Source organism: Dermacentor andersoni, chromosome 1 (assembly GCF_023375885.2).
Source record: "Dermacentor andersoni chromosome 1, qqDerAnde1_hic_scaffold, whole genome shotgun sequence".
Classification (NCBI taxonomy): Eukaryota; Metazoa; Arthropoda; class Arachnida; order Ixodida; family Ixodidae; genus Dermacentor; species Dermacentor andersoni.
The window spans coordinates 3,177,673-3,205,574 of NC_092814.1; the positions used below are offsets into that span (position 1 = coordinate 3,177,673).

At 46.4% G+C, this 27,902-nt stretch overlaps 1 long non-coding RNA gene across 1 annotated transcript; it reads left to right on the top strand.

Annotated features, from left to right (window-relative positions):
- Window positions 1-1,989: 1,989 nt before the first annotated feature.
- On the top strand, window positions 1,990-27,615 carry LOC129380362 (uncharacterized). The gene is made up of 3 exons (XR_008608355.1): window positions 1,990-2,074; window positions 2,179-2,496; window positions 27,504-27,615. It is a non-coding gene; the product is annotated as an uncharacterized lncRNA (long non-coding RNA).
- The last annotated feature ends 287 nt before the right edge of the window (window positions 27,616-27,902 follow it).

Sequence of the window (27,902 nt, forward strand, 5' to 3'; positions counted from 1 at the left end):
CAGGTACCCAACACAGGACTATATTTTGGTTGTATGTTAAGGCTAAGCATAGTTCTGTGTATAGTTTATCAAAAAGAGGGTTTTTATGTTTTCGAAAACACTATAAGGCCCTTACTACGCTTAATGAATCTGTGAAGATGATCGCCTTATTCAGATTTGTATGTCTGATGTGCTTTACAGCTGAAAGTATTGCGTACGCTTCATCCGTAAAAATACTTGTGTTGGGATTTAGAGTACCGGAGGTGGAAAAAAATGGCCCAAGAGCTGCATACGCGCCACCTGCAGATGACTTGGAAGCATCTGTATAAAACTCGGCACAGCAGTACTTCACTTGCAGTTCGAAGAAGTGTGACCGTAAGTGTGCCTCTGGTGCATGTTTTGTTATTTCGACGAAAGAGATATCGCACTGCATGGTCTGCCATTCCCAAGGAAGTGGAAGGCAAGTGGGAGGCATAAGGATATTTTCTGGGATATGGATGTCTGTTTCTTCTGCCATTGCTTCCAAGCGTAGGCTCAAAGGAGTTCTAATACGTGGGCGGTTAGTGTAAAGTCTGGAAGCGGACAGGTCGCTAACTGATATGGATGACATGGATGCTCGGTGTCTGATTTTACCTTAGTGTAGTATGAAAAACTTAGGAATGTTCTGCGTTGGTGTAAGGACCATTCGTTGGCCTCAACTTACAGACTTTCAACACGGCTAGTTCTAAAGGCGCCTGTTGCCAGTCGTATACCGAGGTTGTGGACTGGGTCGAGAATCTTTAGCGCACTCTCAGTTGCCGAATGGTACACCACGGCTCCGTAGTCGAGGCGTGATTGTACGAGACTCTTATACAGGCTAAGCAGACACTTCCTGTCACTGCCCCAGGTTGTTCGAGAGAGCAGCTTGAGGAGGTTCATGGTCTTCAGGCACTTTTCTTTAAGATATTTTAGGTGGGGAATGAAGTTAAGTTTTGTGTCCAGGATAACACCTAAGAATTTGTGTTCAGGGCTGAAAGTTAGTCTTTCTCCAATAAGGTTAATATCGGGTTGTCGTAGTACACCTCTCTTGTTTGGAAACAGGACACATGTGCTCTTTTGGGGGTTCAATTTGAAACCATTCTTGTCCGCCCACCTTGAGAATCTATTCAAGCCAAGTTGTAGCTGCCTCTCGCAAATGCTAAGATTGCATGACCTGAACCCTATCTGTACATCGTCCACATACACGGAATAGAAGAGTGTGCGAGGTAATACGGTGTGGAGGGAATTCATTTTAACAAGAAATAACGTACAGCTCAGTACTCCACCCTGCGGTACACCTGTCTCCTGTATGAATGGTCGAGATTGCACGTTGCCAACTCTAACACGAAATGTCCTGTCAGAGAGATAACTTTCAACTATTCTCAGCAAGTTGCCGCGAATGCCCATTGTAGAAAGATCCCGAAGGATCCCGAAGCGCCACGTAGTATCATACGCCTTCTCCATGTCAAGAAATACTGATAATACAAGCTGTTTGTGGATAAAGGGATCCCTGATATACATTTCCATGCGAACAAGCTGATCTGTCGTCGATCTGCCTTCTCTGAGACCACATTGATATGGGTCTAATTTCTTGTTTATTTCTAGGTAGTGAACCAGGCGACTGTTTACCATCTTTTCAAAAACTTTGCATAAGCAGCTCGTCAATGCTATAGGCCTATAACTATTTGGCAAAGAAGGGTCCTTACCCTGTTATGATGGCCTCTTTCCAAGCAGAGGGAATGTGGCCGGAAGACCATATAGAATTGTAGAGACAAAGAAGGTTTTTTTGTGATTCAGACGGCAGCTGTTTTAGCATTTTATATAGGATGCGGTCAGAACCTGGGGCAGATTTGTTGCAGCTGTTTAGGGCTGCCTGAAGCTCTGTCATGCAAAAAGGCCTATTGTATGCCTCGCATTTTGTACTTTTCCGTTCTAATGGTTGTCCTTCTATTTGCCTTTTGTACCTTTGGAATGTTTCAGAGTAGTGCGACGAGCTGGATATCTGTTCGAAATGTGCGCCAAGAAAGTTCGCCTGATTTTCCATGCTGTCGCCTTGAGTATTCACTAAAGGCAGAGAGTAAGACTGTCGACCCTTTATTCTATTCATTCTGTTCCAAACCTTTCTTTCGTCAGTGTAAGAGTTAATGCCTGATATATACTTTCTCCAACTCTCTCTTCTAGCTTGTCGCCGCGTTCTTCGACCCTGGGATTTGACCTGCTTGAAATTGACAATATTTTCTGCAGATGAGAATCCCGAAGTAAACTCCATGCCTTGTTCTGCTTTTTACGCGCCATTCGACACTCATCATTCCACCACGGAAGACGGCGTTTTGTGGACAATCCACTTGTTACAGCGATACATTTGGTGGAGGTGTCCAGGAGAAAAACCGTAAAATATTTAACCGCAGCATCTATGCTTAAAGCACTCATGTCTTCCCAGGATAGAGAAGCAAGCTTTTTTGAACTTTTCCCAGTCAGCTGAGTCAGTTTTCCAGCAAGGTAATTGTGGGGGCATTCATTAGACATTGGTGTGCATAGAGCTACAGGGAAATGGTCACTCCCATAAGGGTTTTTAATACCTTTCCAGTTAAGGTAAGGTACAAGAGTAGGAGACGCAATGCTAAGATCTATTGAGGAGTATGTTTTGTTTGCCATGTTATAATACGTGGGCTCCTTCCCATTCAAAAGACATGCAGCTGAAGAAAAAAGGAACTGTTCAATCAAGCGTCCTCTCGCGTCGCAGCGCGAGTCGCCCCATAGGTTGCTGTGCGCATTTAAATCTCCAAGCACAAGATATGGTTCGGGTAACTGATCTATTAATGTTTGGAATTCTTGTTTCTGAAGCTGAAAATGCGGTGGTATATATAAAGAGCACACGGTTATCAGTTTATTTAAAAGTACACCACGAATGGTGACTGCCTCAAGGGGTGTTTGTAGCTGTAAGTGTTGACAGGCTATAGATTTGTCAGCTATGATGGCTACACCGCCTGATGATGCGAGGGCATCATCGTGATCCTTCCGAAAGATGACATAGTGACGAAGGAAGTGTTTATGTTTAGATTTCAAATGAGTCTCTTGGACACACAGCACTTTTGGAGTTAGTTCATTAAGGAGTTCTTGGACATCATCGAGGTTGCAAAGCAGGCCTCTGGCATTCCACTGAATAATCAGTGTATCCATATTAAAATAAATGTTGTGCTAAGTGTCAAAGAGAATGAACTTGGTTTAGCTTACAGTGCCCTTTTGGGGCCCTGTAATTGGAGTTTTGTCTTTTCTGGAGCGGTCGACAAAATCGCGCCGCTCCTTAGGCGTAAACTGCGCCGTTTGACTGGGTGTGGTGTCCATGGCCTCTTGAGAGGCATTGGACACGCGCTCTGGGGAGCGCTGTGTTTTAAGCGAAGGCCTTGTCTCTGAAGACAAGGCCTTGGAGCCCATCGTCCTGGTGGTTGGTGGGCTAGTCTTGACCTCAGAGCTGGGCTGACTGGTGCCAGCACCAGCAGAGGCCTCCACTGTGGACAAATTCGGGAGAGGTAGGGCAGCCTTCGCTGCTCCCACCATGGGGGCGGGTGGCGTTGGCGCACGCTCGCTACGCGTGGTGCGCCAAGTGCCGTTGTGGTAATGACCCCCGACGTACCACTTCGGCGAAAGATGCGGTCTGTACAAAGGTTTGTGAGATGCGTTGCCTTGCTTCTCTGAAAGTTATGTTTTCTTTTACCTTTATTGTAATTATTTCTTTTTCTTTCTTACAGACTGCGCATGATCGGGAATATGCTGGGTGACCACCATTACGATTGCTACGACGGGGCTCAGCCTTACAGTCATCTGCAGAGTGGTCATTGATGCCACATTTCGCGCATGTTAGCCGCCCTCGGCAGCTCTGCGAAGCATGACCGAACCTCTGGCATTTAAAACAACGTCGAGGCTTTGGGATTCAAATTCAAATTCAAATTTATTTGCCACCATGGTACAGATGATGGCGGGGACCCGTAGTAAAAGCTGCCGTTGGACAGCTTGACAAGGCCACGGGCCCCCACTTTGACAGCAGTACAGTGGTTGTTTTTCTTTCCCTTTTTTTCTTTTCTTTTTTTTTTTTTTTTTTCACACACACGAAAAAGAAAAGAAAATACAGGAAATACAGATAACAAAGGAAAAAAAAAAAAATACATATAGCAGAGTTGTTATCCGGTTACAGTAGTCAGCATAAAATCAACAGCATTGTCCTGGCTGGAAAAAAAACTTACAATGATGGTGAAAGAAAAAAAAAAAAGGTTAGGTGTAGTGTAAAAAATACTCGAACAGTTTGTGGCGTGTTGTGTTTTGGAGATCAATATCGTTTTGTGCGAGTTTGTTAAGAAGTCGTGGTAGTTTATTTTCTAATGTTTGATTACCATAGAAAGTTCTGTATGTTTTTACGTTCCATTGTGCTATGTTTCTTGTGCTGTACATTGCATCTCGTTTTTCTAAACCAGCTAATTTTGATAGAAAAGATATGTTCTTCAACACCTCGTTTTTCACACACTTGCTCAGACGATAGTCATAAAGTTTAGTAATTGGTAGTAAGTTATACTTTAAGAAAAGTGCGGCCGTATGGTAGGTATGCGGAACATTTTCAACAATTCTTAGAAATTTTTTCTGTAACAAGTGTAGTTTCTGAAGATTGCCTGCTGTTGTTGCACCCCAGGTTAAATGGCAATAGCTGAAATGCGATTGTATCAATGAATTATATAGCATTAGCATTACATTTCGCGGTAGTATCTCACGGTTCTTGTAAAGAAGACCAATAATACGTGAACATTTATTTGTTACAAAGCTGACATGATCATCCCATGACATTCTTTCATTAAATAATATACCTAATGTTTTAAATGAAGGCACAACTTCTAAGGGTACGGACTGAAGGAATATATTCTTAGTGAGACGGACCTTCTTGTTTCTACCTCTGAAAACAACGACTTTAGTCTTTGCTGTGTTAATCCGCAACGCATTTCTGCTACTCCAGTTTTCTATTTGCCTCAGTGCATTGTTTGCAGTATCTGTGAGTTCGGCTGCATTATCTCCGGCAAGAAAAATACTGGTGTCGTCAGCATAGATGATAAATTTAACGAATGGAGTTGCATGTACAATGTCATTGATGTAAAGATTAAACAGAAATGGACCCAAAATGCTACCTTGTGGAACGCCACAGCCTACAGATTGCATATCTGAGAGGAGACCATTTATTGCTACTGCCTGTTTGCGATCCATGAGGTATGACTGCACAAGCGATAGTGCATGGCCGCGGAAGCCACAACGCTCAAGTTTACGAAGAAGTATTGTATGGTTTAATAAGTCGAATGCCTTCGAAAAATCAAGAAAAATACCAATGACTATCCTATTATGTTCGAGTTCGTTCAATATATATTCTCGTTGATCTAATAGTGCAAGTTCAGTAGAGTGGTGCTTACGGAAGCCATACTGAGCTGCTGTTATAATTTTGTGTTTTTCTTCAAACTGCAAAAAGTTTCTAAGTATTACTTTTTCTAGTAGCTTAGAAAACACGGGTAAGATAGATATTGGCCTGTAATTCCCGAGCTGGTTTTTATCACCCTTTTTAAAGATAACTGTTACACGTGCAATCTGCATTTTACGAGGAAATACAGCGGTACTGACACAAAGGTTTAAGATATGCGTGATGTATGGTAAAATAAGGTCAAAAATATACCGTATAGGCTTTATCTGGAGGCCATCAATATCAATGGATGTGCTATTGTTTAGTTCGTGGAAGGCTGTCATTACATCTGCTTCTTCAACCGGTTTGAGAAATATAGTGTCGCTTATATGAACGACATCACTGAGATTGTTATGTGGGACTTGATTTCTAGAAGCGCAAATAAAGTGCGTATTAAACGTATCTGCTAATTCTTTTCCAGTTATACTTACACCATCGATATTTAGCATATTTAATTCACCTGATTTGCTATTTCTCCCCAAAATTGCGTTTAGCCTCTTCCACATAATGTCGACACGACCACAAGTTGACGTGAATTGATTTGTGTAATAGGCGTTTCTGGCTTTCTTGAGCTCAGTATTCAAGCGGTTTCGATATTTTTTAAACGCTGTCAGATCACATTCAGCTCTCGATTTAATAAACTTATGATATAGGATGTTCTTTGTGTTTATCTTTGCCACCAACTCCGGTGTGACCCATGGTTTGCGACTGTGACGCCTTTGTTTTTTTGTTAATATTGGGAAACAGGCCTCGTAAATCGGCTTCAGAATACCTAAGAATGCCTCGTAAGCATTATTGGCGTCATTTTCTAAAAGGACAGGCCTCCAGTTGTTCTTTTCTACCGAGTTTCTAAATGTCGACAGTGTTTTTTCAGATATAAGTTGGAAAGAATATGTTGAACTACGTTTCTTTTTAGACATGTTTTTAACACACATAAATATTGGCAAGTGATCGCTGATGTCAGAAATTATTACTCCAGATGTGATCATACTAGGGTCATGGTTAGTGATAAACAAATCGATCAGCGATGAAGACGTGATCGTAACACGCGTTGGCATTTTGATTGCATTCAGAAGTCCATGTGTTCTAAGCAATAAGTCTAAACTCATTTGGGATGCATCAACCGATAACATATTAATGTTTAGGTCACCACCAAGGACAATGTTTAAATGCTGACTGGTTGCAAATGAAATCAGGCTTTCAAGAAAATTCAAGAATATGGCTACGCAACCCTTTGGTGGACGATAGCACACTGCAAAAATAGTGTTGTTCAAACACATTGTTAAGATTTCATATTCTTTCACAGAAACTGTGAATCGCTCTAATATTTCAGGCCGCCACTTCTTCTTAAATGATATGGATACGCCACCACCAATACCAGCGTAACGATTCAGAAAAAATGTCTCATAACCAGGAATTCGAAAGACATCATAATCACTTGTAGACCAGGTTTCGCTGATCATGATAGCGTCAATGGGAACATTTAGTTGTTGAAAGAAAGTGTCGAAATATGCTTCTTTACGTCTGACAGATCGAGCATTGATATGAAGACATTTGAATGACGTCTGGAAAACCGGGCCAAGGTAATCTTTGAAGTTCTCTGGGAGTAGATAATTCTTTTCTGTTACAGTCTGCATTTTTGGCAGGAAACAAAAATAAAAAATCAATTTTCCCTTCTTATTGCAGCTTGCCAAGGTCGCAAGAGTGCTGCACTAGCATTGCTGACGCGCCATCAGTCTTTCTTATCAGAATCTTGCCGTTGCTGTGCCAGACATACTTGTACTGATTTGTTTTTGCCCATTCTTTCACTTCCCTCAGCAGTTCTCGATTTCGCCTGGTCAGGTTTTCCAACATGTGAACATTGGCATCCGCAGTGGTCAACTCCCGCCTGCTAGCCCACCATTTGTCCCTCATGCTCTGTCTCGCGAAACGGCAGATGATGCCAGGCACTTTGTCACGCTTTGCCGGCAATCGATGAATTGCCGTGATGTCGTGTTCTGATAGCTGGGGCAATCCACTTTCACCGGCCAAAGCATTAAGTTTGGACAAAAGATTTTCGCCTTCCGTTTGTGGTACACCATGAATTTCTAAGTTCAGTTTCCGGTTGCGCCACTCGAGGTCATCGAGTTGGACACTGAGCGATTCAAGCTGCTCTTTGTTCATTTCTGTTTTTGCGAGCCTAGTCTGGATTGCTTTAATATCTCGCTCATTTTGTTCTGTGCGCGTCAACAGGTCTGTCATCTGTTCGGACATAAACTGCACCGATTGCTCAATTCCATCGACAGTTTCTTTCAGTGGCAACAAAACATTAAGTTTTCGGTTAATCTCCTGAAGTACGACCAACATATCTTCTACGGTCAACGGTGCTTTTTCTTTCTCATCCTGGTTAACATGTGAGGTTGGTAGCCTACATTTCGGGCATTTCCATTTCTGGTAGGTTGATTTCTTAGATTTTATTGTTGCCTCCGACACTCCTGCGCAGCTTCCTACATGGTACGAAAGCTTACAAGTCATGCAAGATATACTCTCTTTGGGATCCAAGATTTCTTGTTCACACTCAACACACTCCATACTGACATAAACAAGGTTCGCTCCTTTGGCAGCAGCAGTGGCAGCAACACAATAACACCCCCCTCAAAAAAAGCCACTAACCTGTAACAGTATGCAGGAGTATTTAGGCAAACGCTCTTCCGAACACTGCTGCTGCCAAAGTGCCGTCTTGGATGCGATGCCGTAGCTTTATAGCAGATGCGTCGATGCAAGCGCCACGCCAGGTGATGCCAGCCGGTGACGTCCGTCCTTGATAACTCTTAGTTGATAACCGGAGTCGAAATGCAGCCTCAGAAAACGTGCGCTTCTCGGCTTATAGTGGTGTCGTCCTAGGATCCAGGGTTATCTGTAACAGTATGCAGGAGTATTTAGGCAAACGCTCTTCCGAACACTGCTGCTGCCAAAGTGCCGTCTTGGATGCGATGCCGTAGCTTTATAGCAGATGCGTCGATGCAAGCGCCACGCCAGGTGATGCCAGCCGGTGACGTCCGTCCTTGATAACTCTTAGTTGATAACCGGAGTCGAAATGCAGCCTCAGAAAACGTGCGCTTCTCGGCTTATAGTGGTGTCGTCCTAGGATCCAGGGTTATCTGTAACAGTATGCAGGAGTATTTAGGCAAACGCTCTTCCGAACACTGCTGCTGCCAAAGTGCCGTCTTGGATGCGATGCCGTAGCTTTATAGCAGATGCGTCGATGCAAGCGCCACGCCAGGTGATGCCAGCCGGTGACGTCCGTCCTTGATAACTCTTAGTTGATAACCGGAGTCGAAATGCAGCCTCAGAAAACGTGCGCTTCTCGGCTTATAGTGGTGTCGTCCTAGGATCCAGGGTTATCTGTAACAGTATGCAGGAGTATTTAGGCAAACGCTCTTCCGAACACTGCTGCTGCCAAAGTGCCGTCTTGGATGCGATGCCGTAGCTTTATAGCAGATGCGTCGATGCAAGCGCCACGCCAGGTGATGCCAGCCGGTGACGTCCGTCCTTGATAACTCTTAGTTGATAACCGGAGTCGAAATGCAGCCTCAGAAAACGTGCGCTTCTCGGCTTATAGTGGTGTCGTCCTAGGATCCAGGGTTATCTGTAACAGTATGCAGGAGTATTTAGGCAAACGCTCTTCCGAACACTGCTGCTGCCAATGTACGGTCGTACTCTGATTTTGGTATATCCAGTCTCTAATGTCTCTGGTAACGTGCTAGAGCCAAAGGTAATAATCAGGTGCTTAGTTGGCAGTTCCTTGTTGTCACGTCTAATCTTTATTTTTTGTACACTTATTACGTTTTCATCCTTGCATCCTTCCAGGAGTTCTTCGGTCAAGTCCATCAAGTCTATGTCAGAGATTACGCCTTTGGCCGTATTCATGGTTCGGTGTGCTGTCACACTGACAGGGATGTCTCCAAGTTGTACAAGGTTTGTTAGCTTGTCGTGTTGTGCTTTGTCTTTTAGTTCTAGTAATAGGTCCCCACTGGCCAGCTTGGTGATCTTATAGCCGCCTCCAATGATCTCTGCGAGATGCTTCGCGACAACGAATGGTGAAATTGTTCTTGCTTTCTTGTCAGGCTTCTCACTGTGGACCACATGAAATTTCTGGAAAGTCTGAGTGCCTTTAAAAAAAAAAACTGAAACGTAGGATCGGTGCGCCCCCTTTTAGAGGGACGATCGGTACAGAAGGGGTTGGAAGTGCCCATGAAGTGTGTTGAGTATTCAGCGACGATGCCAGTCACCCACCACCGAGCCCAACAAGGGGACACGGCAGGGTATGCGGTGAACCAAACCCTACCATGCCAACTGTACATCGTCGCTATAACCACATATGTTATAACCAAGGTAGGTCATAGCACACCAGGTTAACCCTCGCCGCCAGGAATGTTGGAAGTTATCAGAAGAAAAAGAAGACAGGAAAGACTAAAAGTGAGAGGGAAAGACGAAGATGTGCGAAGAGAGAGACAGGAAAAGGCGACTGCCGATTTCCCCCGGGTGGGTCAGCCCGGGGGTGCCGTCTACGCGAAGCCGAGGCCAGAGAGGTGTGTTGCCTCTGCCGGGGGGCCTTTAAGGTCCAAACACCCGGCATCGGCTCAACCCCCAGGATCCCCTTTTCCCCGGACACGGCTAAGCCGCGCACGGCTACACGCGGGAGGGTCCAACCCCCATGTGCTCGGGTACGTGGTGTCGCAACTCACCAAACGCCTGCTTACGCAGACGCCCCTGCGGGGGACGATACTGTCCAGATGGCGTGTACCAGATGAAAGAGTAAAATGAGTGGGGACTACTTTTCGATAATAAAACACACGTACCTCCACTATTACTGCACCGTTTCAAAAAATTCTCGCGGCTACCTGTTCATTGCCTTATCGTGTACAACTACAACACCGCAACTAAATTTCAACCTCTGTGGTTTAGGGGCCCTTTAAAGAACATTCACAGCTTTTTGGTGACTGTAGATTGTGTTAGCTTCCTTCCCAACTTCTGGAATTTAAACACTTCACTTTGCAAGCCTTGTTGCTCGCAGTACCTTTGAGGTGCTCTTAGACACTCGTCAGCTTCAACTGCCGACACTTTCTGCCCTGCACTGTCCTCATTGCTCTCCTTTTCTAGTTCATGCTAAAAGAGACATGTGCAATTGACTTGTGTGAGGATTGCGTGACCTTTACGCCCTTTGGAGCACACAAGGTGCACAAAGTGAATGTGTCTGGGTTGTGTCCCTTCGAAGTAGTGCATACTTAAAAAGTCATCCTTAGTAACAAAGGTGTCTTTTGTATACATTATTGTTAACGTGGCAAACATCGTGCCGTCAGATGTGCCGTCAGATGTCTCTTACAACCAAGTGTATCTTGTAATGACATTCTACTGTACTGAATATTTTTCATCTATGGATCATGTGCATGTACATATAGTCCCAAAGACATGTTGTGTGTAATGGCGAATCAGGAAACAGCTCGTACTCTTACTTTTTGTCCCTAACATAAGCAGCTGATAACAATATGATAAAAAAGCAGGCAATGAGGCTAGCATGGAACATAATCCTTCAGCTCTAAACAGTTTTTTGGGCCCACATCATTCCCACATAAGGAAACATAAGGCCCACATAAGGAAACAACTTGATTGCAGTAATGGCTGCATGTGATCTGAGTTGATTGAAACAAACTATACGTAAGGGTGTCCTGTATGTAATTTTATCAGAGTGCTTTTTAGATGTCCTGCTGGCGATCCTGGCTGCACGATGCTTCTCATGCTTTTTGGCATGATTCCTTTCTTTTCTACTCCACTCTTTTTTCTGGTTTTCTCCCCTTTCCCTTCTCCCTTGTGTAAAATAGCACACCTGAAGCATCAAATCTGTTGAACTAACGTGTGTAGCAAACCTGTTAACATGTGTGCTTCTCTGTGGTCTGTGATGAATTTTTGTGCTGTACAAGTCAATTCAAGATGAAAGATGGAACGTCCCTGTCTTTAGTTTAATTGTGTGTGTGTGTACATATATATATATATATATATTGTAAGGAAGATGACGAACGTGCGCACTGGGTCAGCAGCATCGGCAACATCAAGCGCGCAGCAGAAGCTCGAGCTCGGGAACTGCTCGGTGCATCGTAGAACCGGCGGTCGCTACGAACCTAAATAAATCTCATTTACAAGTGGTGGAGCCGTGCTGGGTAACGTTCCACTCTACCATCCTGGAACTCCGTTCTCGGACGCTACCCTCTGCCATGCCGGACGCCGACCAGCAGACTCTTCCACCGCCACCCGTCCCTTGCCCTGGTACCGTTCGCCAACGGGAGCCTCCCATCTTCAGCGGAACCGACGACAACGACGTTGAAGAGTCGCTGTCGTCCTACGAGCGGGTGAGCGTTCATAACAAATGGAATGACTCAGATAAACTGGGTTACGTATCATTCTATCTCGTGGGCGTGGCCAGTCTCCGGTTCAGAAATCATGAGAGGGATATCCGAACGTGGTCGGTGTTCGAGCTTCGATTACCGAAGTATTTGACCGACCCGCCGTCAGGAAGCTCCGAGCCGAGCAGCGTTTGCGTACACGCGCACAGGACACGGGTGAGACATTCACCAGCTATATAGAAGACGTTCTAGATTTGTGCAGGCGCGTGAACGCTGCCATGACGGAAGCGGAAAGGAGGGAATCATGAAGGGAATCATGCAGCGCACGGTAAGGTGCGCTGCAGTGACCACAGGATGGTAAGAACTCGAATTAGCCTAGACTTGAGGAGGGAAGGGAAGAAACTGGCACATAAGAAGCCGATCAATGAGTTAGCGGTAAGAGGGAAAATAGAGGAATTCCAGATCAAGCTACAGAACAGGTATTCGGCTTTAACTCAGGAAGAGGACCTTAGTGTTGAAGCAATGAACGACAATCTTGTGGGCATCATTAAGGAGTGTGCAATAGAAGTCGGCGGTAACTCAGTTACACAGGATACCAGTAAGCTATCGCAGGAGACGAAAGATCTGATCAAGAAACGCCAATGTATGAAAGCCTCTAACCCTACAGCTAGAATAGAACTGGCAGAACTTTCGAAGTCAATCAACAAGCGTAAGACAGCTGACATATGGAAGTATAATATGGATAGAATTGAACAAGCTCTCAGGAACGGAGGAAGCCTAAAATCAGAGAAGAAGAAACTAGGAATTGGCAAGAATCAGCTGTATGCGTTAAGAGACAAAGCCGGCAATATCATTACTAATATGGATGAGATAGTTCAAGTGGCTGAGGAGTTCTATAGAGATTTATACAGTACGAGTGGAACCCACGATGATAATGGAAGAGAGAATAGTCTAGAGGAATTCGAAATCCCACAAGTAACGCCGGAAGAAGTAAGGAAAGCCTTGGGAGCTACGCAAAGGGGGAAGGCAGCTGGGGAGGATCAGGTAACAGCAGATTTGTTGAAGGACGGTGGGCAGATTGTTCTAGAAAAACTGGCCACCCTGTATACACAATGCCTCATGACTTCGAGCGTACCGGAATCTTGGAAGAGCGCTAACATAATACTAATCCATAAGAAAGGGGACGCCAAAGATTTGAAAAACTATAGACCGATCAGCTTACTGTCCGTTGCCTACAAAGTATTTACTAAGGTAATTGCAAATAGAATCAGGAACAGCTTAGACTTCCGTCAACCAAAGGACCAGGCAGGATTCCGTAAAGGCTACTCAACAATAGATCATATTCACACTATCAATCAGGTGATAGAAAAATGTGCGGAATATAACCAACCATTATATATAGTTTTCATTGATTATGAGAAAGCGTTTGATTCAACGAAACCTCAGCAGTCATGGAGGCATTGCGGAATCAGGGTGTAGACGAGCCGTACGTAAAAGTACTGGAAGATATCTATAGCGGCTCCACAGCCACTGTAGTCCTCCATAAAGGAAGCAACAAAATCCCTATAAAGAAAGGCGTCAGGCAGGGAGATACGATCTCTCCAATGCTATTCACAGCATGTTTACAGGAGGTATTCAGAGACCTGGATTGGGAAGAATTGGGGATAAGAGTAAATGGAGAATACCTTAGTAACTTGCGCTTCGCTGATGATATTGCCTTGCTTAGTAACTCAGGGGACCAACTGCAATGCATGCTCCCTGACCTGGAGAGGCAGAGCAGAAGGGTGGGACTAAAAATTAATCTGCAGAAAACTAAAGTAATGTTTAACAGTCTCGGAAGGGAACAGCAGTTTACGATGGGTAGCGAGGCACTGGAAGTGGTAAGGGAATACATTTACTTAGGACAGGTAGTGACTGCTGATCCGGATCATGAGAGTGAAATAATCAGAAGAATAAGAATGGGCTGGGGTGCGTTTGGCAGGCATTCTGAGATCATGAACAGCAGGTTGCCATTATCCCTCAAGAGAAAAGTTTACAACAGCTGTGTCTTACCAGTACTCACGTACGGGACAGAAACCTGGAAGCTTACGAAAAGGGTTCTACTTAAATTGAGGACGACGCAACGAGCTATGGAAAGAAGAATGGTAGGTGTAACATTAAGGGATAAGAAAAGAGCAGATTGGGTGAGGGAACAAACGCGCGTTAATGACATCTTAGTTGAAATCAAGAAAAAGAAATGGGCATGGGCAGGACATGTAATGAGGAGGGAAGATAACCGATGGTCATTAAGGGTTACAGACTGGATTCCGAGGGAAGGGAAGCGTAGCAGGGGGCGACAGAAAGTTAGGTGGGCAGATGAGATTAGGAAGTTTGGAGGGTCAACATGGCCACAATTAGTACATGACCGGGGCAGTTGGAGAAGTATGGGAGAGGCCTTTGCCCTGCAGTGGGCGTAACCAGGCTGATGATGATGATGATGATGAAGGGAATCGATGATGACGCGTTCCAGATGCTTCTGGCCAAGGACCCACGCACTGTTGACGACGTCATCAGCTTGTGCCAGAGCTATGATGAGTTGCGTAAGCAGCGAGCTCTGACAAGGCGACATCCCACACCAAATGCGACGTCACTCTGCAGCCTGACCACCGGCCCAGAACAAGCCTCCCTGATAACCAAAATCAAGGATTTCGTCCGCGAAGAAGTTGGACGACAGCTATCTCTGGTGTCCGTTACTCAGGAGTCTGCCAGCACTTTGCCGTCTCATCTCCGTAACGTGATCCATGAAGAGGTCGCGGAAGCGCTGCCGGCTGTTCACCAGCAAGATATCGTGACTACACCACTCACTTATGCTACGGTTGCTGCAATGGCCCCTAGCACTGTGCCCGTGCGTCACTTCCAGCAGCCGGTGCACCGCCCTCCCCCTCCCGTCCCCTGGACCACCACTGCCGTCACTAACCCGTGGCGTACGCCGGACAATCGCCCTATATGCTTCCCATGTAGGTGTCCCGGTCATGTCGCAAGGTTCTGCCACCGCCGATCGCAGGCGTTCGATGGCGATCCCGCGCGCCCTAGGTGCCGCCTGATCCACCTGCGCCTTACGGATCCTTCGACCCATCACCAGCTCGCTCCCAGGCTGATCGCCGTCCTCGCTTCGAACGCCTCCGGTCACCCTCCCCACGTCGCCGATCGCTTTCCCCTATGCGTCGACGGCCCGTCTCTAACGAAGAGGGAAACTAGACGACGCAGTTCCTGAGGCAAGAACTGCGCAAGTGTCGACATGCCGAAGTCCTCCTCCTTTACCTGCTAATGTCATTGATGTGTTTATCGAAGATGTCGCTACAGTCGCCCTCGTCGATACCGGCGCCGCTATTTCCGTTATGGATGCAAGATTTTGCCGTTCGCTTCGTAAAGTGACGACGTCTCTGTCTGGATTGTCGCTCCGAACGGCGAGTGCTCAACCCATTCGCCCTACCGCCGCTTGTACTGCCCGTGTGACCATACAGGACGTTTTGTACACGATTGAATTCATAGTTCTTTCATCGTGCTCCCACGCCGTTATTCTAGGATGGGATATTCTCTCACGCCACAACGCCATCATCAATGGTGCTCGGGCTGAGATTGAACTTTTCCACCTTGGTGACCTGGCCTCCGTCGATGCTCATCCTGTCGCTAAAATTGTCGTGAAAGAAGACACCTGTATTCCTCCGCGCTCTTCAGCATTCGTACCAGTCTTCTGTAGTATCATATCCGACGGGACCGTCTTCTTCATGCTCTCTCATCACTTTGTTACCCGAAAAGCGCTTCCTTTGCCCTTTGCAGCTCTTGACCTTGCCGCCGGTGTGAGCACGATGCCCATTTACAATCATCTTTCATCGCCGCTATCACTGCTCCACCGCGAATGCCTTGGTTAGGTCGAGTCGGTTGATTCAACACGAATTGTCTCCGTCCTCGACGAAGTGTCTCCTACTGCCGCCCATGAACTGAGTGCCCTCTCCGTACCAGACTCAACATCGACTGGTGTGTTCAGCCCATTCATCGCTGAAGATCTTACGCCTTCGCAGCGATCTCAACTTGTCGCAATCCTTCAGCACTTCCGCCTTTCTTTCGACGTTGCGCAAACCTCTCTTGGCCGTGCATCGACAGTCAAGCATTACATCGACGCTGGCACTCACTCACCCCTGCGACAAAGACCATATCGCGTGTCCTCTACGGAACGTCGCGTCATTGGAGACCAGGTCGATGACATGCTCCGTCGAGGCGTCATTCAACCTTCCCAAAGCCCATGGGCGTCTCCCGTGGTCCTCGTCACAAAGAAAGACGGTTCCATCCGCTTCTGTGTTGACTTTCGGCGGTTGAACAAGATCACGCTGAAGGACGTCTACCCATTACCACGCATCGATGATGCTCTGGACTGTTTGCAGGGAGCCGAGTTTTTTTCTTCGCTGGATTTGCGGTCAGGCTACTGGCAGGTTCCGATGGCAGAGGCCGATCGCCCGAAAACTGCCTTTGTTACACCAGACGGTTTGTATGAATTCACCGCCATGCCTTTCGGACTTTGCAACGCACCTGCTACGTTCGAAAGAATGATGGATAATGTTCTGCGTGGCCTCAAATGGAAAATATGTCTTTGCTATCTTGACGGCATTGTGGTGTTCGCCCCTGATTTCCCAACCCACCTGCTCCGCCTCCAGCACGTACTCACTTGCTTGACCAACGCCGGGTCGCAACTTAACTTGAAGAAGTGTAGATTTGCTGTTCGTCAGCTAACAATTTTAGGCCATGTCGTGTCAACGGAGGGCATTCGCCCGGATCCCGAGAAGCTACGTGCTGTTATTGCGATCCCAAAACCTACTACTATGAAAGAGCTACGCAGTTTTATCGGCCTCTGCTCTTACTTCCGGCGATTCGTTCGAAACTTTGCGTCAATTATATCGCCTCTCACGCAGCTCCTTCGCGGCGCTAGAGATCTCTCATCATGGTCTCCAGAGTGTGACGACGCCTTCACAACCTTGCGCCGTCTTCTCACGACGCCACCCATTCTTCGCCATTTTGACCCACAAGCGCCAACCGAAATCTATACCGATGCAAGCGGTGTAGGCCTTGGCGCTGTGTTGGCACAGCGTCAACCTGGCCACCCAGACGCGAGTCGCACGTTAACCAAGGCGGAGACCAATTACAGCGTTACAGAAAAGGAGTGTTTGGCCATTGTGTGGGCGCTTGGCAAGTTTCGCCCGTATTTATACGGCCGATCTTTTGACGTAGTGACCAACCACCACGCACTATGTTGGCTGTCGACGCTCAAAGATCCATCGGGCCGCCTTGCCCGCTGGGCATTGCGAATCCAAGAATACGACATCCGCGTGGTGTACCGTTCCGGGCGAAAGCACTCCGACGCAGACGCGCTATCCCGATCACCGCTTCCCCCGAAGGCCAGTGACGACTCCCCCTGCGAGTGCACATTATCCTCTCTGGACGTTGAAACTATCGCTGCTGCACAGCGTAATGATCCCTGGACTGCATCTCTGCTCGACCTTCTCTCGGATACGTCGAAAGTTCCAGCGTCACGTACGCTTCGGCGCCAAGTGCCTCATTTTGCGATTCGCGACCAGCTACTGTATCGACGCAACTATGCCCCAGAGGGACGCACCTGGTTACTCGTCATTCCGAGAATCTTGCGAGCAGACCTCTGCTCCTCGTTCCACGTCGACCCTCAGTGTGGCCATGCGGGAGTCTTCAAGACCTACGAAAGACTTCGCCACCGCTATTACTGGCGGGGAATGTATAATTTCGTTCGAAAGTTCGTCCGCTCTTGTCATGAGTGCCAACGCCGGAAAGCGCCACCGCACAATACCGCCGGTGAACTCCAGCCTTTACAATGCCCATCCCGACCCTTTGATCGCGTGGGCATAGATCTCTACGGGCCGCATCCGTTGACTCCTGCCGGCAACAGGTGGATAATCGTTGCGGTAGACCACTTAACCCGTTATTCGGAGACCGCTGCTCTACCAAATGCTACAGCGCAGGAGGTCGCCAATTTCCTACTTCGTCATTTTCTCCTTCGTCATGGAGGTCCACGTGAACTTTTAAGCGATCGAGGCCGCGCCTTCTTATCTGAAGTCATCGAACAACTGCTTGCTGAATGCGCTATTGTTCATCGTAAATGCACTGCTTATCATCCACAGACTAACGGTACCACGGAACGCTTTAATCGAACTCTTGGTGACATGCTCGCCATGTATGTCTCACCTGATCACTCTAATTGGGACCTAGTTCATCCGTTTGTCACCTACGCCTACAACACCGCGACTCAGGCAACTACCGGATTCTCACCCTTTTACCTTCTTTACGGCCGTCATCCTTCGCACACCATCGACACCATTCTGCCCTACCGGCCAGACCCATCCGAATGCCTGCCGAACTCGGAAGCCGCCAGACACGCCGAGGAATGTCGCCAGCTGGCCCGCCGATCCACCTCGGACGACCAGAACCGTCAAAAAGCCGTTCACGATGCCCAGAACCCGACTCCCACTTTTCTACCGGGCGCTCTCGTCTGGTTGTTAGTGTCACACCGCACGCCTGGGCTCGCTTCAAAACTCCTTCCGAAGTACGACGGGCCATATCGCGTTCTCGAGAGAACATCACCTGTGAATTGCCTGATTGAGCCGCTAACGCCTCTGTCCGACATGCGACGTCGTAACCGCGAAGTCGTTCACGTTCAGCATCTCAAGCCGTATCACGATTCTACCGTCCTTCCAGAAACCTAAGTCGCCAGGATGGCTCCTTTATTTCCGCGGGGCCATTGTAAGGAAGATAACGAACGTGCGCACTGGGTCAGCAGCATCGGCAGCATCAAGCGCGCAGCAGAAGCTCGAGCTCGGGAACTGCTCGGTGCATCGTAGAACCGGCGGTCGCTACGAACCTTAATAAATCTCCTTTACAATATATATATATATATATATATATATATGTATATATATATATATATATATATATATATATATATATATATATATGTCTCTTATGTTTTTAAACATATGTACATTCAGGAGTGCCTGCATGCTCTTCTCCCCTGTTCCAGTGACGAAAATGCGAGCCTGTTTATGTACCATAGTAAAACATTCAAAGGTTTTCGCTGTGCCCATTACATCCCTTATCATATGGATCTGTCACAATACAGAGTAGCAATGGTCCATAATACTAGCCTATCCCAACATAACTATAAATTAGCACATACCGACATGCTGCGAAACAGCTGTTGTAAAGCCGCTGGTGCTGGCAATTTCCGCAGCACTGCAGTGGTACAGCCGAGTTTCACCTGTATAGTGACAAATGCATATGCATGTTAGCAACTCAGTAGTTGCTGATGGTTTCATAAGCTTTACACTACACAATAAAGTAATCTAGACAACTTTGTTGGAACAAATGCACATAATTAGGACACCATTTAAACACTAACACGATTAACTGCCCCCAATCTCTCACTCACTAAGGGAGAATACTACTGAAACATCGGTGGAGAGCTCAGATTAACACAGCCCATAAAGGACAAGCTTTCTTTGAGGGAAACAGCTAAAACAGCCGTTAGTTTTCTTGATCATTTTATGTGGTAGCTTTAATTTAAATGTCATGCAGTACTATAAAATATGAAGTGCCGCATTTCTAGCAGCAGAAGGCGTCGTCAGCCTCATGGTACAACTGATTTTTGCACTGTTTGTGTCAGTGAGCCGACACATACAAAGAAAACCGAATTCACACATACATATACAGTGCCAAGTGCACTTCTGAAAACGCAGCCACCAGTTCCAATGCTGCTGAAAAGAAAGGTTATATAGAGTGCGAGACTGCATGGAACTACCACTTATGACTGTAAGTGTATGATCTGCTGATTGGAGAGGTAGTCGCACGCTATTTCTAGTCTGTTTTAGAAGCATTACTAAAGGATAAATTAAAACCTATTCATAAGTCACGAATTTCACGCATCCACAGTTTGGCTCAATAACTTGTGAGAAAAAGACATGTTTACCTAGAATAGTAACCTTTTTTCCTGCTGCAAAACGTTCGTTCGAATTAATGAAATAACTTTACAGCGTCATAATATATTGTGTTTCTCGCAACTACTTGGCGGCAGTGGCGAGTTAGTGTTTATATCCGACTCATGGGGCGACAATACTGCCAAACACAAATGCTTCACGAACACGAGAACACGTCCCACGCAGAGAATAGCAACCATATATGCCTCTGTGAGACATGATCGCACCTTTGTGGTTAAAATGTACATTAAAACGGCATCACCATCACATTAAAAAAAAGCCTCAGTACAAGGCAGCAGCCAACTGTGTAATGTGAAATTGCAACTGATGTCCACTTACTGGTGGCCTGTGTTTGAGTCACTTCTGGTAGTTGACTGGGTGCTGAGAAATGCACGTCCTGGGTTGTCCCAGGACATACAGGGTAATGTCACATGTTGAAAATATATATACGCCGGCATTTCATGAGTCGCAAAACAAACGAGTAAACTAATAAACAACTGTACTGTAAACAGAGTACACATCATAAGATAGGCTGTCGACTGGTAATGCATTATGCGAAAAACCTAATACATAGGAAAGGCTATATGTATACACACGAAGCTGACACAATTTAATTCGCTCTAGGTTTTCCCGTTCAATATAATATATTCAAATTACTATGTATCGTGGTTAGAGCGAAATTAGTGTAAATTACGCACTAAATTATGTACCCTGGAAAACTTTTCTTCAAGATGCACCTGTGCGCGCTTCGAACGAGTAGCGTTGTAAAATTTACGTACATGGCATTTAACATAGTTGCTGAACACGGATTTCCTTTGCCCTGTGTCGTGTACAGTGAGCTACATATGTCTGCCCCCCCCCTTTTTTGTACTAGCCATACTGCGTGCCACTGCACCTATACGGACGTCAATAAACCTCACGACACAGAAATAAAAAAAGCGCCAATCACCCATGCCTGCATGTTGTAGTGGGCCTAACCTAACCAAGCATGGGCTGTTGCTTTTTATAGTAAACACAGGCACCGTGCTCATTGCAAGTATGTATCATGTCGCTAAGCAAATATGCAATTTCATTGTACCACTATTTTTTTATCACAGGGATGTACCTGTTGAGAGGTAAGACAAAACGCAGTCACTTCTCAGAACTAATCAGCTTTTTTTCAACAGATTTCTAACTTTTCAATGACACTTGCTGGTATGTGTTTGTCTCCAGAGAGCATACTTGATTTGACTTTCCAATCAGAGACATTACATAAATATACCATGTTAAGATGACTGCCTAGAGCACGTGAGAATTTTCATCTTGGTGTAACATACTGTATCTTGATTTTGTTGACATTTGGTCAAATGGTACACCCAATATACTCACATACTAATTTTTGTGTCCAAATTGCATGCCAATGTATTTTGATTTCTTGGCATTCGCTCCTCTGCACTACGTGAAGTCGCGCTGTACTGGCTCTTTCACATCCTCGTGTTCTTGCAGCTGCCTTCTTGCGTTATATAAAGCGGGTGCCTGAAAAATATCGTGTGCAAAAGTCAACACAAGGGCATGGTGCAAAACAACATCAAGACAGTCAAGGCCATGGCAATAAAAGAAAGTCTTAGCTCTTTGTCTTCCTAGTGAAATGCATGCAAAACATCCAAATGACTGCAACAGTCAACTGCTAAGCTAACTTCAATTTTTAGATTGAAACAAAAAACAAATAACCAACAGTTCATCCTTGTTTGTCACCAATGTTAGAATACTCCTGATGATAAATAGAATATTGGTCATTTTCAGACGTCATAGGTCTGTCATAAGTCTGGTGTATCGCAAACACCACTTGTGACACATCCTAAGCACGTGCCCAGTGTGTCCCCCCGCACCATCCCTGGTTGGGCCACTGCTGAACCCATATTTGAGAATCATAGCTGCAAACGTGATGCTCAGTAGGCATGAAAGTGTTGTCCTTCAGTTCAATGGATATATGGATGTGCCTATAAAAAAGGGCAACAAGGCTTGTTATGGCAAGCTTATCCACATTTCAATACTAACAAGTAAGTTCACTGAGGCCTGCATCTAAGCTTACTAAAAGGCATGAACTTATTTTCATTTATGAGGTGCGCAATGGAGTTCATTTTTGACAGACTCGACTACTGCTGCAGTTTGAAATCTAGCATTTTAGATTCTTGAAGGCATGTAAAAGTTGCAGTTAAACCGCAGTTATTAGTTTATTAGACCAACTTATTGTTCTGTGTACGACAGATGACTGGTAACACGGAATTAAAGCAACATTTTATTTTGATATTTTATTTCTCTACTAAAAATATTCAAGCGATAAACACATTTTGATCTGCCATGCAGTAGCAAAATGCACACATGACCCTTGTAACCCCCAGAGGAAGGCTGATTTAGCTGTTCATATGACATAACTCTGACACGCCAACTCATATTAGCAAATGCACAGGCATGTTCAAAAGAATAAGCGTATGCAAAGCGCCCCTGCAATTGTAATTCCACACAGCAGCCGTTATATTCGATGCCGATGCATAACTAGCTGCTCGACAATTCACCGAGTTCGTACACATAAGCACCCTTTCAGTTTCGCACCGTGCTCGAAAACCACAACAGGAGACAAAACCAGACCTATAATCACACCATTTCAATACATGAGCAAAAACAGTTCAGTCTTAGGGATAAACACTGTGAGAGCAATTTAGTGCGCGACGGCGACGAGCGACGGCTTCGAGCGACAAAACGGGCCGTCGCTTGAACAGATGGCTCGGTTCTGGAAATCTAGAAATCGTCGCTCGTCGCCCGGAAGTGCTATGAGCGACTAGCCAATAGCGCGAAGCCGGAACTGGATGTACATCGCTCAAATACTACCGATTGTCGCGCGGAACGAGCAAATGATTCAATTTTTGTACGTGCAAGGATAAGAACCTACTCCAATACCTCCGGAAATATTTTATGCTACTTTTTATAGTAAAATACATCAACGTAAATTACTAAAGCACGCGTCACGCGTGATTGCAGCCCTCATACCGGCAACACCGGGGAGGCGTCGCTCAAGATCGTCGCTCGCACGGAGTACGACTTGTAGGCGACGAGCGAACGCGACAGCCATCTGCCGCGCACAAGATCGCTTATATGGGGTTCATACTTTTTTCAGCATAAAACATGGATTCCTCATGCGTTTTCAGTAAGTTCAAGATAACGCGCCCAATTGACCTCTTGCAGCATGCAGCGGAATGCCTGCGTCAAAGTTTCTAACTAGCACTGGTGCTGCACGTAACTTTAGTGGTCGCAGATTCGCCCTGGGCGAGACACCGTCAAGCGCGCGGCTTATTTATAACAAAAGTATGCTGCCAGAAAAATGACGCCTTGTGTTATGTGATTCCTTATTTCAACAGCGTTCCGTACACAGCAGACTGCCAAACTGAATAAATTCAAACACACAACACGCACGCTAATCACGCTCCGCATAAGCTCGGAATCACGGGCTGGTGAACAAACCATTTTACGCGTCCTCTCGCCTGGCGTCTTATTGTACATACCATAGTTGTGGCAGCGTTTGCGATTTTCAAAGCTCTTACCGGTAACGGCAAAGTGATAAAATCACATGCAGTTATCGCGACGACTGGCTTTTTAGATTGACATCGAAAGACACAGCGCGTATGCCTAGTCCGTTGTCAATCGCGTCGGCTAAGCGCAGTGACGACTTCCTGGCGATAGCATGTCATATACGGAGAATGTGCACCTAAGTTAGAATTCGCTTACCGTGGAGGTTTTCTTGTTATATCCAAGGCATGACGAACGACTGTCGTGCTTTCGCGGCGACGCGAGATGGCTGACACACGATCGCCCTTGGATGGCCTTCGTTGTTGCTCGCTGGACGGATCACCTTTCTCCAGTGCTGTGTTGTTCCGCGATCTTGAGCGCGCGCGCGCGGTGGAGCAATTCCGAGTGAAAAAGTAGAGCGCTCGCTACGCGTTCCTTTGAACTGCGGCGGCCTGTTCTCTCAGAAGCAAAACAATGTGTTCTTTGCTCAGCGTGCGTGAGTGATACATTGCCATGTTCGGGGCCAACCACCTACAGTTGAAGCAGAAGATTGCGCTAAGTTTTGTTCTCTATTGCCGCAAGAGTAGAACGGGCATTCTACTCTCTCTCTGAAGGGGAGAGTGAAAAGCGCATTTCACTCTCTCCTTGGTGACAGAGTGAACAATGAATTTCACTCTACTCGACATTTTGCGAGAGTAAAACAACTCTTTGAAGAGTAAATCAGCAGCTTCACTCCTGCGATACCCTTCCTAGTTTTTAGAGTGGCACATGGTTTTCTTTTGGTGTACAAGTACGACCGATCCCGGAAACAAATTTCGTTGTTGATAGTTAGCGCTTGTCTTCGTCTTTGTTTCTTCTTGTGTCCGTGTTTTACTGCACTATCCATATGCCATTCCATGATTTGTTTTCCTTTTCTGTTGACTGGTATATTCCAGGTGCATAATTTTATGCGAAATTCTTAAAAAAACGATATTTGGATGATAACACTCCGTGGGAAAGCAGATATTAGCAGCAAGAAAATTTTCAACAATAGTTTGGCTAAATAACTAAAATATGCTTAATCACTTTTTCAATAATAACTTTAGGGAAGATTTTGTAGGAGTGAATTTGAAGCCGTGGATTAGTGAAATCAGGTTTGCTTAGCAGAAATTCTAAGACTGGCGCCACTTTCAATATGCATGATTATCAAAGGACCACTGAAGAGAAAATTAATTGCGGCTGTGTCACGAAATGACACTGCCGACCCATGACCATAGCACGAACAAAGCCTGGGAGCCTCACGTTTTCGGCCGCTGCCGCCGAAGTCTTCGACGAGGGCGGTCACTTATTCGTTGGCGCACGCTGTCGCCTTCGCTATCTCGTTCTGTTCGCCGTGTGCCGGGGTCTAAGAGCGTGTTTGGGCGCGCGTCTTTCTCCTCTCTGTGGATACCGTCCCCATGGAGAAAGGAACAAGAGCGGACAGTCCGCGAAAATTATAAACAAGAAACACGTCACACTATAGTATTAACGCGGACCGTTTGCGCGGCGAGCATGGAAAAAAAAAGAATGTGAAATGAGATTAACAGATTTTTCTTTATTTTTTTTATTCTTTCCCGGCAAAAATAAAAATATCTGCGTTCAAATTAAACTTTGCGGCTTACTTCCGTTGCCTAGCGACAGGTGAACCGGCGAATGACGACCCAGATGCTTGCGTCATTCGTCTGACACACCGCCGAAGCGAGCGAGACCGGCCGCGCATCTGGGCGTTGGCCTGTTTGGTCACCCATCTGCCTGTTTTAGAGCGCAGCTCTTTGGCGTCCGTTCCTGGGTTTCGCGTCGTCGTCGGCGTTGTCGTCGGCCTCGTAACCAGCTCCGCCCCCCTTTCATCCCCCCAGCGCTAGCAGCGACCGACTGATACCGCTGGATGCCGCTGACGCCGCTAGAGAGTCAAGATAACGTGACTGCATAGAACACCGTCGCCGCCATGCAGAAAGAGGAGGAAAGGGTCCCCCCCCCCCTGTTCTTGTGTGGCGGATAGGGTGCTCTTCAGTTGCCGACGCGCCGGTTATTTCACGTAGGCCCCGGCACGTCGACGAATACGTGACCACCTTCCCACGGCTAGACCTGGTTCTTAGCGCTGCGGAAGCGAGGGTATCATATTGTTTGTGTCGGCATCGGCGGCGTTGTCCCTGAAACCAACTCCGCAGCTGGGGTTGACTCACTATCGGCGTCAGCGGCATCAGTCAGTCGCTGCTATCTCTTCCCTCCTCCCTTTATCGTGTTGTCCGCTTGCTGCGCGCGCTTCTGCCCCCATCGTTTGCCGCTGGGTGTACACGCCGCCCCCCTCCCCCCTCTTCCTGCGAGTCTCCGGTTGTCAAAGCGCCGGCTCGAACTTAATTCCTTTCTTCGCTCCTCCTCCAATGCAACCCCTGTGCGGTGGCAATCAGAGAGCCAGATCGGTGGCGGCGTATCTGTATATGTGCACCGCCCGAGCCGAAATTGCCGCTGCCGTTCGCCCTGTGCGGTGGCAATCAGAGAGCCACATCGGTGGCGGCGGATCTGTATATGTGCACCGCCCGAGCCGAAATTGCCGCTGGTGTACCAAGTCGAACATATATCAGTCTATTTCTCCGACCACAAAGCTTCCTTCATGACTGTCAAGAACTGTTAGTGGAGTCTTTGTTAAAGGAATACGTGTGAAAAATAAAAAAAAAATTCTGTGATACCGCATACATGTGTTGCTCGATTTCTTTGCCTCAATCTATCGAAAAGGTGAAACAGCTTATTTGCTGCGCTCAAATTTCGCATTAGGAAGTAACGTAATCGTCGGTAATTTTTTTCTATTTTGGAATTTAGCCTGGTTTGGTGGGCTCCCGGCAAATTCTTGCGTTCCTTCAGAACTTCGACACGGCACCACTGAACTACGGCAAGGTGAAAAACTTGGACAGTCTGCGACGTACATACTTCAACCAATTAGGCTTACTGCCCGGCACCTAGGCTAGACTTGTGACGCAGTTAAAGAAAAACAGCGTGGACATCGTGGCGCAATTAATTTGAATTGAATTAATGAATCGTACTGAGAGATGTTTGCGACGCTTTCTTTGAGCCCCAATATTATTTTAACTCCTTTCGGTAGTTTTTGGGCAAGCTAGTCGCACAGGGGGCTGTGACGCAGTTTCGCGTGTACAGAATTTTACTGCGGCAAGTTTTCGCACTTTCTCAGACCGCCAACATTACTGCAACTAATTTAATTACTTTTTGGGTATCTTTCGAGCGTAGTGGGCGCGCCTGGCGCTCTTGCGCGGTGAGCGAAAAGCAGCTCGGCAGTGGTTAATGCAAGTTCATGGCGTTCTCTGACGCCCAACATTGTTGAAAATTATTTCCGGTACTTTCTTTTTTTTGTTCTGACGCACGCTCGCCGCGCCTGTCGTGACGCAGCGCAGCTCGGCCGTGGTGACAAAGTTAGTTTGGCGCGTACTGAATCGACAAGTTTGTGGCAAGCGTTATGTCCCCGCAACAATTTGAGCCTTTTTCGGTACTCACGCTTGTCGAAAACGTGACGAGCAATTTTCAAGAGTGATAACACGGGAGTGTGTGGCTTGCACTGGCAGAACGCGCAAGAGATAACGCCAAGGAGCTCAAACGCCAGGAACTAGTAACTCGAAAATTTTGTCTTCTGAACGGCACCCACACATTTGTCTTGAGTGCGAGTAGAAGGAATTCTGCGAGCGCCCAGCATGGCCTGGTTCAGAGCCTGTGTTGTGGCCACCTCTGTGTATTCGTAGCGTACTATTGCGTCGGTTGTAGCCAAGTTTAGGAAACGCGCCGTAGCCCGTGCATTCGTGCTATTAAGTGCAGGAAATAAGGCCCGGGAAGAGGGGAATGCTTGGAATTAGAATGTTTTTGTGGTATGCACAGTATTGTTTCGGATAAGTCGGGTATTTTCTACGCCGTGTGTGTAAATACCAACTGCTTTTGTTTGTAATTCCGCCCATTCACCACTTCCACACGCTTCGCCTCTACACGCATTATTCTTACATGTTAATACCAAAATAACACTTGCTTGTAATTTAAATTTTTTTTCAGTTCACGTCATCTGGTGGAGCTTCCTACGGAAACTACTGCTCCTTACCTGTTTCCACAACGTTAGATGAATACAAAAAGCCCGCAACGAGCGTTTAGAAAGAATAAAACAAACATTTCCTCATTTCACAAAGCGTCTTGCGTCTTTATGAATTTGCACGTGGCACATATTCAATAGTGGCTTGTGAAGATCGTTCGCAATTTTACTTATTAATAAAATGATTTCATGCGAAGACCGCGCCCGGTTGACCTGTAGAAGAATAACAAAAACGGCGCTGGTGTGACGCGTACCAGCTAGTGTTCAAAACGCGCGCGCACGAAATCGAAACCGGAAGTGTGGTTCAGGTGTTAACGCCGACGGCTTGGTGCGCTGCAGTCAATTGGGCCGCTGGGCTCTGTGGA